Source organism: Podarcis melisellensis, assembly GCF_964234715.1.
Source record: "Podarcis melisellensis genome assembly, chromosome: 13".
Classification (NCBI taxonomy): Eukaryota; Metazoa; Chordata; class Lepidosauria; order Squamata; family Lacertidae; genus Podarcis; species Podarcis melisellensis.
The window spans coordinates 51,779,967-51,796,027 of record NC_138545.1 but is presented as its reverse complement, the minus strand read 5'-3'; the positions used below and the strand labels follow the sequence as shown (position 1 = coordinate 51,796,027).

Below are 16,061 nucleotides of genomic sequence, written 5' to 3'. Positions count from 1 at the left end.
AGAGACCACAAGGGCCATCGAGTCCAACCCCCTGCCAAGCAGGAAACACCATCAGAGCACTCCTGACATATGGCTGTCAAGCCTCTGCTTAAAGACCTCCAAAGAAGGAGACTCCACCACACTCCTTGGCAGCAGATTCCACTGTCAAACAGCTCTTACTGTCAGGAAGTTCTTCCTAATGTTTAGGTGGAATCTTCTTTCTTGTAGTCTGGATCCATTGCTCCGTGCCGCTTCTCTGGAGCAGCAGAAAACAACCTTTCTCCCTCCTCTATGTGACATCCTTTTATATATTTGAACATGGCTATCATATCACCCCTTAACCTCCTCTTCTCCAGGCTAAACATGCCCAGCTCCCTGTGTTAGGTATAACGAAAAGGAGAATTTCCTGGATGCCAAGATCCAGGTTCGGGGCAAATACTTTTAGGTGAGAGCCCCAGCAGAGATTTAAAATCACAATATATGCAGCATAGCAAAGTGTGGAAATATAGGCAGTTAGTACTTTAAAATATCCCCTTCTAAGTTGCTTCCAAAATTCCCCACTTTCCATAGCACAGAAAGAGACCACACATTTGGTAAGCTAAAAATTGTTTACTTACAAACTCCTCACGAGGTCAGATTCATGTGCTTTTCCATACAGCAGCAAAAAAAAGACAGGCAGTTTAACCTGGATTAAAAAATGGTAAGTTTCTAAATTATTTGTATAGAATCACAAAAATAGCTTGTTTAAGCCACACATCCAGCTTAGACCTCCTTACTAGTAGGGTTCATATGGTGGAAGTGAGAGAACAAAAAGTTTGGTAGCCGTTCCTCCCAAGGTGAGGGGCAGTGTCCTAGGTAAGCCTGGCAGGACAGCTTACTCTATGGTCTTAACCTCTTTGTGGATTCATTAGAGTTACACATGTTGGATATATGTGGCTGATTTATCCCACAAAACATTGGTATTAACAAACAGTAAACAGCAATAAACCAAGATGAGAGCTATCACTTTATTCCAATAATGTTTTACAAATTTTCTTGGAACTGCTGGTCCATTTTCTTCATGTCTTACACTACAAAAATCTTAACAATTGTTTTCCTCATTCAGAAAAAAAACTGCCAAAACTTGCTCCAAGAATTAGGCAGACTACATAGTGATAAATCTTTGATGGCATAAACAATAAATGGAGCATAAACAATAAATGGATACCATGTTGTCATGAATAAATCATTTTCCCCCCAATCCCTTGCCTAATTTGATGTGCAGGTTTTTCAGCTAAAATAATGTTCCTTGTTCATTCCATCTACTGTTTAGTGGAAAGTTGCTCCCCATCTTTCCAATGCTTATCCACCTCCATCCTTGCTGCAGCCAAGAGCATCCTAATACATTCTTTGTGAAGTAGCTCCTTATTAATAGTGATAACAAGGCTGGGCTCTCAACTTGAGCCCTATCATTTGTCCAGTTATTTCTGCAATACAGCGGTACCTCCATTTACAAACGTAATTCATTCCAGAGGTCCGTTCTTAAGCTGAAACCGTTCTTAACATGAGGTGCGCTTTCGCTAATGGGACCTCTGCCGGCACGCGACTTCTGCTTGCACCCCGGGGCAAAGTTCACAACAAGGGGCATCTACTTCCGGGTTAGCGGAGCTTGTTACCCAAAGAATTCGTAAGGAGGATGGTACGTAACCCGAGGTTTCACTGTTGTCAAAAATAACCCTACCGATAGTCTTCCACAGCAGGACAGTGTCACTGCCTGTAGGCCAAACTCCTTCTGCCTCTGCATCCTCTTCAGGGATTTGGAGATAGAGAACTATATAATAGCTTTATTTATTATAAATATTTATTATACTGCTGTATCATAAAGATATACCACAGCCGTATACAACAGTATAAAAATATGAAACCAAACGATAGAATCATAAAAAGTTAAAAACACGTAGGTAGCCATCAAAAGAGCCATTTATCTTTCATTCCTTTTTAAGAATAAGCAAAAAAAAATCTCTTAGTCTTACCACAACTAATTGCAAGAGCTTCATTCTTATACGTAAAGGTTAGAACATTCCTCTAATACATGTTTCAGGCCTAGCTGTGTTTGAGAGAAGAACTGCATTGTCCACATACATGAGTCTGGAGGCATTCTGGCTTCTGCAAATTTTCAGTTTATGACGTTCTGGAGAGTTAAATCAGGGAACAAGGGGAGCTAGACTACAACACTAATTCCTCTTGCAGTTGCAACAGAATTTGACAGAGGACCTCCCACACAACATCTGATTTCCATTCTACTTTCCAACTGTAATTGTTCCGTGAGATAAAACAGACTTTTATCAATTGATGCACTCTTTTGGTTGTTCTGCAACCATCCCCTAGGTGAGTGGTTTTCAACCAGTGCGCCGTGGCACCCTGGGGCGTCTTGAATGGTGGTCAGGCGCGTCGTGGGCAACACTGGCCTCTGTCCCTCTTTCCTTCCTTCCCTCCTCTGATGCCCTCTTGTGTCTCTGCCACCCAAAGGCTTGCACAGCTGTGTTTTTGTAGTGGCCCAGGCTACAGGTTCTCCAGGCAAAAGCAGCCTCCGGGGCTGGCCAGGGGAGATGAGAGCTGGTTGCCGAGAGCCAAGGTGGCCTCAGAGTGAGTAAGCAAGCAGGCAAAGATTCCTGAGGAAAGGGGAGAGGAGGCTGAAAGAACCCTCCACAAGGAAGGGTCTCCGCAAAAGAGGTGAGGGGTGGGCAGCTCGGCAGGCAAGGGGAGCTCCTGAGACTCAGAGAACGTTTCCCTCCAGGGGAGCCGCAGAAAGAACGCAGTTGGTCATGGGAGCTGTGGACTCAAAAAGGTTGACAACTTCTTCCTTGGGTTATCAAATCAAAGGCTGATTTGAGACCTACCATCACTATTATCATCAATTTATTAATCACTAATAGGGATGCGGGTTGCGCTGTAGTCTAAACCACCAAGCCTCTTGGGCTTGCAGATCAGAAGGTCGGCGGTTCGAATCCCTGCGACTGCGTGAGCTCTGGTCGCTCTGTCCCAGCTCCTGCCAACCTAGCAGTTTGAAAGCACACCAGTGCAAGTAGATAAACAGGTACCACTGTGGCGGGAAGGTTAACTGCATTTCCGTGCACTCTGGTTTCCATCACGGTGTTTCGTTGTGGCGGAAGCGGTTTAGTCATGCTGGCCGCATGACCCAGAAAGCTGTCTGTGGATAAACACCGTCTCCCTCAGCCTGAAAGCGAGATGAGCGCCGCAACCTCAGAGTCACCTTTGACTTTACTTAACTATCCAAAGGTCCTTTACCTTTTACTATTAATCACAACAGCTAGTAATCATCAGAGTTAAGATGTGGGAATTCAAAACTTTCCAGCCAGTGGGTTGCATCCAACACGGCATGCAATAATTTCCACTCACACAATGAAGTTTCCTCTTCTCTCCTTTTACACCCTCAAAATCTTCCCCAGGTGATGGTCCAGCCCTCTGGAGGTGATTTTGAGGCTGCTAGGGAGAGAAGGGATGGGGAAAGTGTCACTCTGAAATCCTAAGTCTCCTGAGATAGCAGAACAGCAGAGATGGATATGACCCTCTGCCAGCATACATTAGAGCGAGAGAGTACAATTAAGCTTTGGCACAGGTAGGGTAGGACTAGTGGCATAGCGTGGGTTATCAGCACCCGGGGCAAGGCAAGTAATTTGCGCCCTCTAACCCCCCTAACCCGTGGATTTCCCTAACCCCCAGATGTTGCGCCCGGTGCGGCCGGCCCCCCCTGCACCCCCACGCTACGCCACTGGGTAGGACACCTGTGCAACTTCCTCACGTAACATCAGAGATTTCACTGGCTTGTTGGCAAAATTGTAGGAATGGGGTATTGCCTAGTAGCTGTATTCTGGGAACCTGCTAATATACCGGTACTAAAGGAATACAATGAATGTACTCCTCAATGGCTACTATTACCTATAATTGTGGGTCCTAAGAGTGACATTAAATTTAATGAATTGCACAACTTTCTCAATGCTGCAGCCCATCCATCAACTGCCCAAATACGGAAAACCTCAACAAACTTGGACATTAACATTATGGCATAGAAATATGTCGAAAACAGCAACTCTGGGCAAGATAACCCGCCAATGGAGAAGACTAAAAGGACTAAAGACACCTGATGCATTTTATGCCACAAGGCAAATGTTTGTTCCTTAAACAAATCAAGGAAGGGCGGACCTTTCTCCAGCTTGCCTCCACATATGGGCTTCTTGACACAGAAATCTGAAAGTCTCCTTACTTTGTTGTTGATAGTGCTTTGGATTTATATACATGTAACTAACTCCCTATAAAGTGGTACCTCGGCTTACATACGCTTTAGGTTACAGACTCTGCTAACCCAGAAATATTCATCATCAATCTTTATTACGGTCCAGAGACCCAACAAATCATTACAAAACAATACACAATTCAGACAGCCTACCTCCAGGTTAAACAAGCATTTTGTTTAGAATATAGGGCTCATTTGATCTTGCAACCACCGATAAAAACTTTGCCGCTGCTAATGTTCTAACATTTGTCCGGTCTTCCAGTAGGAACCTGACATAGTGAGCCTCTGATTTTCCCGGGAAAGGAAATATTACCTCAGGTTAAGAACTTTGCTTCAGGATGAGAACAGAAATCGTGCTCCGGCGGCGCGGCAGCAGCAGGAGGCCCCATTAGCTAAAGTGGTGCTTCAGGTTAAGAACAGTTTCAGGTTAAGTACAGACCTCCGGAACAAATTAAGTACTTAACCTGAGGTACCACTGTATAGCACAAAAAACATTTTGAACATTAATATGTGAAAATTTGGTATATATCCTGTTTTTTGCTTGTACATCTGGTCCCCGCTTCATGTTTTGCTATAGTTTATCTATATATAAAAGCAATAAAAAAAAATTTTTAATAAAAAGTGGAATCCAGTTGCTGTACACCTCTGATATCATTTTCCTTTCCCTCTCCCCATTCATCTCAAACTATTTCCATTTATCTCCTGTGATTTGCTTTCCCCACCTCCTTTCATACCTAACTTCTACCTGAACTGCAAACTGAAGGCCGAAGTTTGGGATGTGATAATCCTGCCTAGTAACAGCAAGCTTCTATTGTCCCAGACTGGCCAGAAGTACTGCCTAGCAACAGTAGCCCCAACAAGTCCATTGGTTACACTGGCCAACAAAGTGCCTTTTAAATAAAAATTGCAAACACAACTCATGGGTAGAAGTACAACCAACTGACCTAAAACAATGACCCATTTCCCCAAAATGCATTGGATTGCATTCAATGTTAAACCTACTCAAAGCAGACCCACCAAAATTAATGACATGGCTAACTGAGGTCCATTAATTTCCATACATCTACTCTTGAGAAGAACCTAGCTGGCTACACCCCAAAATAATTGGATAAATCATTCTGGAAAATCCACCCTAGCAAAGTCTATGGAAGAAAAATGCATAATACATGTCATTTAACTAATTCAAAATAACCTATTTCCTCTCTTTTCTACCCCAAGTTTGGCAGAAACCACCTTCATACTTACTGCTTCCACACTGCCCATCTTATAGATGGGCTTTCTCTAGAGCCCGCTTTGAGACAATGCCCTCAGCAGTGCTGTACGGCAAATTCACGCGGGTACCAATGCATGCGCGTCTCTGCCCCTGTATGTCTAATAAGGTAGAATCTGTCACACACATCCTTCTATCTTGCGAATTTTATAGTGAAGAACGAGTTCAACTTATTTTGCCGCTTTTATCAAAATTTATACCCCTACAACATTATTTGGAACCCTCCCCCGAAATTCTACGAAAATACCTTCTGGAAGATTCCTCAAGCTCAATATCATATGAGGTGGCCAAATTTTGCACTTTAGTAATCAGGAAGCGTAAATTTCTTCTGTTGAATGGCACACTGCGAAGTTCCCCTGTGTAATCTTTTTTTTTCTGATGTTGTTGTTGATTTCTTTTTGTTTGATCTTGTGGTGTTTAGTGTCACTGGCTTTTGCCGCAATAAAACTTGGTTCTTGGGCTTCCACACTGCCGATCTGTTGAACCATCTTCTACCTGACTCCCCTCCTCCTTTCTCATTGTAATGGTGGGATGCAATTCAGTTGACTTCACTTAACCCTGACTATGGCCCTATAATAAATAGGACGATAAAATAAACATTTCCTATTATTTAATATAATGTTATAATATGTTATATTTTATACTATTACCAAATAAGTGTTTTCTATTGGGTATGAGGACAACTGTTGGGACTGGAGAAAAGCTCTTCTGAAACAGCTTAGGCTGCTGACTTTCTCTGGCCTTGGGCTGTTTGACAAAACCTCTCATGGTAAGATGATGTCCTGTGTGCTGTTGCTTTTATTGCAGTGAACATAAGAAGCTCAGCTTCTGTGAGAGCTTTGAGCTGATGACAGCATGCAGTTCCCCGGAGAGATCTTTAATCTTCCCTAGCAACTGCCTTTGAGAAAGCAGCACTCGGGTTCTTCACTCGCTTTATCCTTAAAGTATGTTTGGCTCTGCCTCGAGTGCTTTGCTGAGCACATGCATGGGTGCTCAATTCACTCACAGAAGCACCAAAGAAAGGGTGAAACGAACTGCTTCGGGCTTTGTCTGCAGTGAGTGTTTTTGGCAAATCTTCCTCATTGTGCTAGTACTGAAAAATAGCTTCTCTGATGGAAACAGCAGTTTAGATGTCATACCTTTGTGTGGACCACTTAATCTGGCTCTACTCCAGCACCACTTTTCTGCGGAAGAATTGCAGTGTGCAGACTTGGGGTGGCGGTGGGGACAGAACACACAATTCCCCTGTCAGCAGTGTGTATTTTGTAAACAAGGGCTCTGGTTTCTGTCTGACCTTTATATTTAATTCTTACTTCACAACAGTGGTGCAACCCAATTTATTGGAGCCACCCCCCTCAAGACATTTTGCTGCCTGAGCGGCTAAGCTGCACCATCTGATGACTAGAATACCCCAGGATATCTTGCAACGTCACAGATGGTGCTAACATGAATCTCTTGGATCTCAAATGGGGACATCTGTAGAATTCTGAGGCAGGATATTTTAAAAGGTGGTCCCAGCATCTTCCTGCAAGGATCCCACCACCCTCTTTCACCTTGTGCATTTTTTGAGTCCATTGTTCACACTTTATTTATTTACATGCTGCTTACTTGCCAAAGTGGCTTCTAAGCAGTTGTCCGCTGAATCAGGCAGCGACCCAGATACTTGACTGTCCCGTTTGAGAAAAAGCAATGAATCCAATATACAGACAACCAGTTCACAGAGGGTGCCTCCAACTTGCCTTTGAGTTACTCTTCGGAAAAAGGAGTATTATCATGATAGAAACAAGAACAATTCCCTGTGTTTTAAGATTCTTCGAAGTGGCCCTCTACGTTGACAACAGAAAGGGGGATGACAATGTAAGAAGGGAAGAACAAGAGAGATGGGAGGAGCAAGAGTCCTCTGCGAATTCCACCCAAAAAAAGGAGTTCTCAACCCCCTTTCATTTCTTGTGGGAACAGGGAAACTGTCTGGGTCAAGGTGCTATTCCAATTACAGGCCTCCAAGTCAGCCCAAGGCTTAAGCAGCTCATTCCAGAGCGAGAATAATAAATGCTTACTCTGAAAAGAATCATAAGAGTTGGATGTGCGGGAAATCCCACCCATTCGTCAGAATCAATTTGTCAGAGTTTCCCACCCTTATTGTTCAAGCCACAGGAACAAGCGAGGACAACAGCTTGGGTAGGACTGCCATCTTCAGTGAAGTAAACTGTCAGGGAACTGCCATCGGAGCTAGAGGCGGAGGGAAGGCTCCAGAGGGATGCCGGAGAGGGCCCCAGTAGGGAGAGAGGTAGCTCATCGGCTGGGGAAGGAAATCAGCGTAACACCAGGGATAAAGGGGGGCAGGTGGGGGAATCGGCGAGGGGGCTCCAGGACTCCTCGCCGGAGACCAGCGAGGAGAGCACGGGTCCTCCGCTGCTCACACCCTCCCTGCGCAGAAGACTTCCACGCAGGGAGAGTAGGAGGAGACTTGGCGTCAAAGAACTTCTTTGCTGGAAGAAGTTCAAGAAACAGCCACTGACGGATTCTGCCAGCGACTGAGACAGCCACGGATGGGTGGCTGTCCGGACAGAAAGGGTTCACCCAGGTAACCCAGCCAGGTGTGGCGACAACTTACGCATGAGCAACCCCTAGAACCATTACATAAACATATCCAAGAGGAAGAGGTTGAGTTTGGACCATGACTTAGTGTCTTTTTCAATTTTCCTTTAAAAATGGGTGGGGGCAGGGCAATTCAGGATAAAGGTCCACACACACACACCCTAATTTTTCTACATTGACATCCCAGTAACTGAGAAATTTAAAGAAGAGATAGATACAGATGTTAGGGGATTATATTGATTAAGATTCGGATTTAGAGAAATTGTTATTATGACCACCCAGTGTTCCAACCTGATGTAAGGTGTGCATAATCCTGAGGGACCATCAAGAAGGCTGATCGCCGAAGAATTGATGCTTTTGAATTCTGGTGCTGGAGGAGACTCTTGAGAGTCCCATGGACTGCGAGAAGATCAAACCTATCCATTCTGAAGGAAATCAGCCCTGAGTGCTCACTGGAAGGACAGATCCTGAAGCTGAGGCTCCAAGACTTTGGCTACCTCATGAGAAGAGAAGACTCCCTGTATAAGACCCCGATGTTGGGAAAGATGGAGGGCACAAGGAGAAGGGGATGACAGAGGTTGAGATGGTTGGACAGTGTTTTTGAAGCTACCAGCATGAGTTTGACCAAAGTGCGGGAGGCAGTGGAAGACAGGAGTGCCTGGCGTGCTCTGGTCCAGGGGGTCACGAAGAGTCGGACACGATTAAACGACTCAACAACAAATCATGAGGGGCCACTTTGAAGGACCTGGCACCGGGGCAGCCATCCCATCCATGAGCAGAGGCGATCCTGAGTCCCCCAGCCATCTCTTAATCATTGGGCCAGGGTTTCAAGGAAAGAAGAAATAAGGGGAGGGGAGAGGGCAACCTCATCTGGTACCCCTACACAAAGTTATTGCTTCATAATCTGTGTCACTCATGAAGACTATAGTCTGTTAAGATGTACAGTTTGTCAGAAACCTGTTCCGATTTAAGCAGCTTCTTGCTGAACCCAGTTATAATAATGTGAGCAAGGAAGCAGACATTTAATCATGTTTGAAGAACTGATAATGAACATCACACAAAACCCCAGGGGTTTGTCTCTGAAATTTATAGAATACAGTATGGTTGAAAGAGAATCAAAGGATTGTGACAGCAAACAGGATTATCTGGGTGAGCTTGGGAATTGCTGGATCAGGTGAGCAGGTGGGGAAAATAGATTCATAGATGTAGATCATGTGTGTGGGGTAATTAATAAAAGAATTGTCGGGATCCCTAGATCTAAAGCGTGGGGCTAAACATGCTCTCCAGCAACAGACAGCCCCCAGCAGAGATTTAAAAGTCACAAGCAGCAGCATATTGTGGGAATATAGGCTGTTAAACCTTTTAAACTTCTTGTTCTGAGTCGCTACCAGAGCTTCCCCATTTCTACCCCTCTTAGCACTGAACAGACCACACACCTTGGGAAGTTTTAAAATGCTTTACTTACAAAGTTCCAAAAGTCAGGTTCATGCATTTATCCATGCAGCAGCATATAAACACAGGCAAAAATATTGGGGTACAAAATATAGTGAAACAGCTCTAAGCACATGGTCTGAACTAATAGCAGGCACAAACTTTATCTGAGAGTTCACATGGTGAAAGAGAATGACCAAAGCAGGAAATTTAACTCCCTTCCTTCTAGGTGAGGGGCATGACCTAGCTGTGTCTAGCAATACAACTCTGTGGTCTTAATTGCTTTTTGCATTAATTAGCATTACACATGCTATAGCTACATGAGACAGCAATTTCCCACAGAACAGTGTTTGAAACTATGGAACAAGAAGCTGGAGAAGTTACAGAGAAGACTCTATCAAAGTTGACACCTCACATGTTGTAATGCTGTCAAACATTATGGGCAAGTACATATACAATCACCTAATTTAAGTCGGGCTGCTGAGAAGAAGCCCCCAGAGTCTCACAGAGTTGTGGAGAATCGTGGGGATCAGGAATGGGGTGACCTGTTTGTGAAATACAATGTCTGGCTCTTTGTTACTTGGACTATTGTGGCTTTTTGGGGGGAGGCAGTGTGTGTCCAGTACAGTTTAGGCCTTTAAAGAAGACCATCAGCATTTTGAACTGGGCTCACAAATTGGTGACCAAAGCAGTTCTGTATCCTAGTCTCTGGATGGCAACCACCAACAGCTTTAGTGCTGAATTCTGAACACTTTTCAGAGATCAGATAAACTGCATGGCAGTAATATGACCTTAAGGTTACCAAAGTGACCCAGTTTACCTTCAGCTACTTTCTCACAGAAATATCAGTATGCTGTAACCTCAGCTCAAGTATTAACAGCAGGAGGGCTTTATAATTAAAAGCTTCACTCATGCTCAAAACATAACCATCTTAAGCCTGAGTGTGTTTTCATGCGGCTTAGGAAACTCCTCTCATATTTTGTGTGTGTGTGTGTGTGTGTGTGTGTGTGTGTGAGAGAGAGAGAGAGAGAGAGAGAGAGAGAGAGAGGGAGGGAGGTAGGTAGGTAGGTAGGTCTGAAATCTTCTAATATTTGAGTTTGGACAGGAAAATAAATTTAGACTGTGAACTAGTTTGCTTTATATTTTCATTAGGGGCTGTTTTACATTTGCAGTAGAAGGAGAAATACTGAAAGCCCTAGAGGATTTGTCCTCTGCCTTTGGCAGAGTCACAATTCCTGGACGGCCAGGACAACACCAGCTTTGGTGAAGATGCAAGGTGTATCTCTACTCTTTCTGTTGAGGTGTATCTGTGCTTTGTTGGTTTTCAGTAACTGCCCACAAGACCTTGGTCAATGGGTGGTCTATAAACAGCAGAAACAAAAAAATTAAAGCTGATTTAACTCTCAAATGTGAAAATATTGCTAGAAGTGCAATTATTTGAATGATTCTCCCTTTCTTGTTCCAACAGGCTTTGGGGAATTGATGGCTTTTAATGAAAGGGTGCTGTGCTGTTTTTACTGTGATTATCTGTATGGTTTTAATGTATTTTGATCTATCTACATAATATATACTTTTAATTCTGACAATGTTTAATTGTTTTCTAATTGTTGTTTTTTTTTCTTTGTTTTTAGCTCTATCAGCTGCCTGGAGTCCCTGTCAGGGAAAAAGGTGGGGTATAAATATATAAATATATATATTACTACTACTATGACGACATTTCCTTTTACGGTATAATGCATCTAGTTGCGAGCCCATTCCTTGTCTTACCCATTACATTTCCTCATTGTTGCTTGGGCTTAATTTGTGTCAGGGCTCAGCATGGGTTTTCAGTATCAGCGCTCAGCCCTATAAAAGACAAAGTAAGTAAAAAGAAAAGGGGTGGTAATCAAGGCTGCAACATTTAATTAATTAATGATTTAGAGTAATCATTAAAAAAAAATCATTGACTCAAAAAGTGTCCCTGTTAAGGGAAATATAGTTTTTGCAACACAACTATATATATAAAAACTGCAGGTGGCATATACTGTCACAAAAGAGGGATTCTCATTCTACTCTCACACAGAAGGAATGCCTCATAAGGAGACACATGCAGGCATCATCTAAAAACAAAGAGAACATGCTTCTTGGTTCAAAATTGTTTTGACCATATGTATATTTATGTGACAAGGGGCGCGGGTGGCGCTGTGGGTTAAACCACAGAGCCTAGGACTTGTCGATCAGAAGGTTGGCAGTTTGAATCCCCGTGACGGGGTGAGCTCCCGTTGCTCGGTCCCTGCTCCTGCCAACCTAGCAGTTTGAAAGCATGTCAAAGTGCAAGTAGATAAATAGGTACCGCTCCGGCGGGAAGGTAAACGGCGTTTCCATGCACTGCTCTGGTTCGCCAGAAGTGGCTTAGTCATGCTGGCCACATGACCCGGAAGCTGTACGCTGGCTCCCTCGGCCAATAAAGCGAGATGAGCGCGACTGGACCTAATGGTCAGGGGTCCCCTTTACCTTTACCTTTATATTTAGGTGACAGCTCAATTACAATGTCTTTAATCAGACTGCAGTAATAGGCTTAATGAGAGAAAGTGCAGTTGAAGGCTGCTCCATGTGCCTTCATCCCCAAGACTCCTCATTGCCCTATTCTCTGTAGTTTCAGGATTCAGGGCATTATTGCCAGTCAGTGTTCATACAGTAACGTGGACCACCTGTTTGCTTTTCTCTCCCATCAACTGCGCACTGATTTATCCTCCAGAAGTCATGTTTGCTTCATAGGATAAAGTCAACTTACAGAACACACACATACACACCTGCAACAGTCCCTATTTGTGGCTTGTTTATGTTTTCTCTTGTGGAAAGCCCAATTACTTCCCTGATCCGATTACATTTTTAACAGTGGGCCTGTGCTGATCAGTCGGACAATGAAAGAAGGCTTTCTGCAGACAAGGCTGGGGTTTCTCAAGATTTAGCAGTTACCCAGGTATGAAGAAAAAAATTAACTGTAAGAGAGAGAGCATCCACCAACCAAGGGCTGCAAATGTGCAAAGAAACTTGGGGGGGGACCTGACAAAAGCTACATGGGGCAGAATTTGGCCAGGGGAGGGGGGTTATCCAGTTTTCTGAACCAAATTCAGAAAAAAAACACAAACAAGGGAGAGTATTTGCACAAGAGCAATTTTTTTTCTTCCTGCCCTCCATTAAAAAGGAACTTTCTTAGCATGGAAAAGGAGGAGATATACCCCCAAACTCTCCAAAACAGTATAGTTAGAGGAAGTTAACCACAGAGAAAGAGAAAACATTATTCAGAAGGGGTCTTGCAGAGCGACTGGCTATGCTGAAAACAGAAACCTCCCTTATAAAGCACTAAAGGTCTATGCCAATCACAGGAGGATTTCCTGCTCTTCCCCCTCCACCAAAGTTGTATGATGGGTTGGCACCCAAGTTAGGCACTCACACCTACTTAATGCCCAGGGGGCGTGGGGGTGTTTGAACTGCCCCTGCCCCCCTGCACAGGACTGCTCAAGGTTAGGCCAACCCACCCTTATTGCAGTCCCAGGTGCCTTCGCTCACTCATCACGTTGAAGGAGAACGGCCCCCTCCCACATGACTTCTCCCAGCCCTCCAACTTGCCTTTCATTCAGAGTGTGGCTGGCAATCAGCAACAGAAGTTGTGGGGAATGGTCTCTCTTCTGGGCCTGCAGGAAAAACAGCTGAAGATTAATCCCCACACACCAAGGAACCTTCCAGCCATGGCACCCCTGGAGGAAATGAACACTTTGCATTTACTGCAGCTGTACTGATGTCCAGCAGTAGAGGGCAGCATGGAGCCACTGGCCCCAAAGCCCCACCAAAGAACAAATGCGGGGGGGGGGTGTGATGTACCCATCTGGAAAATGGCAACAATATTCCATTTGACATAGTGATAAAAAAGAACCACACCCCCCCCCAAAAAAAAACCCACCGCAAAGAATTACAGCTTTTGCTCCACTGGCTCATGGAACTTATCTGGTCATCTGTCTGATCAGAAGATTGCTTTTAAATAAATGAAAGAAAAGCATGCCTGCATCTGCGGAAAGCCTTACACCACCACGGTGAGGAACTGCATGAGCAAACAGGCGAAGCCACCCATTTGCAACTTTTATCAGCTGCAAGGGGTCTCAAAAGCAAAGATCCCTGCTGGAATCTTATGGAATGTAAGGAAGATTCCTGTGTTGCATATGGACTTATGCATATGCTCTGCAGCAACCCCAGTGCAACTGGACCCTACATTTTTAAATGCATACATGTGCATATTTCACTATTATCATGTTAAAGGTGTATTCACACGTTTTGCTTTTCTCCTCCAGGGCTGTCAGTACCAGGATATGGGAAGACTGTTTGGTTTGCAGCAAGGACCGGAGAAAAACCATTCAGTCACTCACAACAAGTAAACAAGTCCCACTGAACTCGTGGGGACTTACTTTCAAGTAAATACCGCATAGAATGCTGCCCTAGAGCTGCAATCCTGTACACACTTACCTGGTAGCAAATCCAATAGAAGTCAGTGGGGCTTACTTCCGAGTAAACACAGGTAGGGTCGGGCTGCAATTCTACGGGTATTTATTAGGGAGGCAATCTTCTGCGTGCACGTGCACGACACATCCTCACGTCCGCACCCGCGTCTCCACCGATCGCGGATCTGCCGTTCCAGCGCTGCCCCCAGAGGCGCCCCAGCAAGTGCCCGGAGGGGGCCGGCCACTGCCAGGAGGTTGTTTGGTCCCGCTCCAGATGTCTGGACTCGGCGGCTTGGCTGCAAGTCCCTTTCCCTTGGCGAGAGGGCAGCGGCCCCCTCCGGGCAAGGAGCGAGTCCCCGCCCCGGCAGGGAGATCCCCGTCCGCTCGCCATTGCGTCAGGCTGGCCCGGGGCAGCCCCGGCGTCCCCGCCCTCCCCCGCCCGCGCGGGGAATCCCTGCTCCGGCTCTCGCCCGCCCCGGGGGCACAGGCTCCGGCTCGGCGTTTTCCTCTCCCCGCCCCGGAAAAGCGGCGGCGGCGCCGCGCTATAAATACTTCCCGCCCGCGCTATCTTGGGCTCGCGCTCCCGAAATAGCTCTCCCTTGCGCGCGGGCGGAGCAGCAGCCGGGCGCCCGCCCGCCCACCGCGGGGGCCAAGCCGGCGGAGCAGCGCAGCCGCCGCCCGCCGCCTCGGGACCCGCCCGGCGCGCCCCCGGCCCCGCCGCGCGCAACCGGCTCCGCGGGGGCTAAATTTAGCCTGGCCGCTTGCGTCAATCACGCGCCTTCCTCTGCGTCAAGCCTCCGCGGCCCCGCCCCGCCTGGCCGGGAGCCCGCCGCGTCCGGGGCTGGGATTGGGCGCGGGGTCACGAGGGCCGGGGCCGCGCGCTGACGTCCCCGCGCCCATTGGCTCCCGGACGGGGCTCCCTCGGTGGACGGGGCGAGGGCTGCGCGCTGGCCCGTTCCCTTTCCGCCTCTGCGCTGCGCGCGCGACGGAGCTGCTTTGCGCGGAAGGGAGCTGCCCCCGGTCGGAGAAACAGGTGCGCACGGAAGTGCCCGGCCAGATGCGCACAGCCGGGGGGACCATCCCCATTCACACGTTCGAGCCACGAGACTTAACCCGTCTAAACAATGGCCGGGGGGGGGGGGAGTCGCGCAAACCAAATGTTCTGGCGCGCCAAGGGGTTTTTGCAGCGCCTCTCGCCTTCCCCGCCTCGGGTCCACCCTCTCCCCCTCTGCAACCTGCAGGAATTCTTCCCTGGGAAAGGAAGGCGCGTGCGGACGCGTGTGCCGGGCTCGAGTCTCTTCCGGGATTCCGCCAGGTTTCCTGCTCCTCCGCAGCAACGGGGCAGCAGCGGAGCCAGTCTTATCCGGGCGGAGCAGAAGGGAAAGTGCCCGTCCTCCTTTCACCTGGCCGGGCATTCTGGATGCTCTCCGCCGTCCGCGCCTGCTTCTCCGCGTTCCTGTCACCGGGACCGTGAGAGTCGGAGAGGCGGCGCAAGAAAGGAGAACCGCTCTGTCCATCAGCTGGACGTTGCAGCAAAAATGATGGGGCGGCTAAAGGGGCCCCAGGGAATATTGCTGGAGCCCGGAAGGTCGCCCAGCAATTAAGGGAGCTCCTTCGAGCTCGTTCTTGCACTGCCACTATCTACATCTAGACAGTACCCGGCCCCGCATACCTGAAGGAGCGTCCGCACCCCCGTCATTCAGCCCGGACACTGAGGTCCAGCTCCAGGGCCTTGTGGCGGTCCCCTCCATGCCAGAGGTGAAGCTACAGGGCACCAGGCAGAGGGCCTTCTCGGTGGTGGCCCCCTCCCTGTGCAACACCCTCCCGTCAGATGTCCAAGAGCTAAATGCCTACACAACTTTTAGAAGAAGGCAGCTTTGTGGTGTTTTTAATATTTTGTGGATGTCAGATGGGCAGGTACAAACAATAAAATTTATTATTATTGTTACACTTGCAATAACGAGCGCTTCCCCCGTGCAAAATATACACATATACACAACGTCAGGGGATATAA

General features: G+C 46.9%; 2 long non-coding RNA genes across 2 annotated transcripts; both read right to left on the bottom strand.

Annotated features, from left to right (window-relative positions):
* Positions 1 to 972: 972 nt before the first annotated feature.
* LOC309354382 lies at positions 973 to 7,744 on the bottom strand. Its single transcript, XR_014162228.1, has 3 exons — positions 7,152 to 7,744; positions 5,992 to 6,113; positions 973 to 3,186 (listed from the first exon to the last, which is right to left on the bottom strand). It is a non-coding gene; the product is annotated as an uncharacterized lncRNA (long non-coding RNA).
* Positions 7,745 to 8,190: 446 nt separating this feature from the next.
* LOC309354379 lies at positions 8,191 to 14,175 on the bottom strand. Its single transcript, XR_014162224.1, has 4 exons — positions 14,073 to 14,175; positions 13,185 to 13,249; positions 8,877 to 11,417; positions 8,191 to 8,311 (listed from the first exon to the last, which is right to left on the bottom strand). It is a non-coding gene; the product is annotated as an uncharacterized lncRNA (long non-coding RNA).
* Positions 14,176 to 16,061: the final 1,886 nt, after the last annotated feature.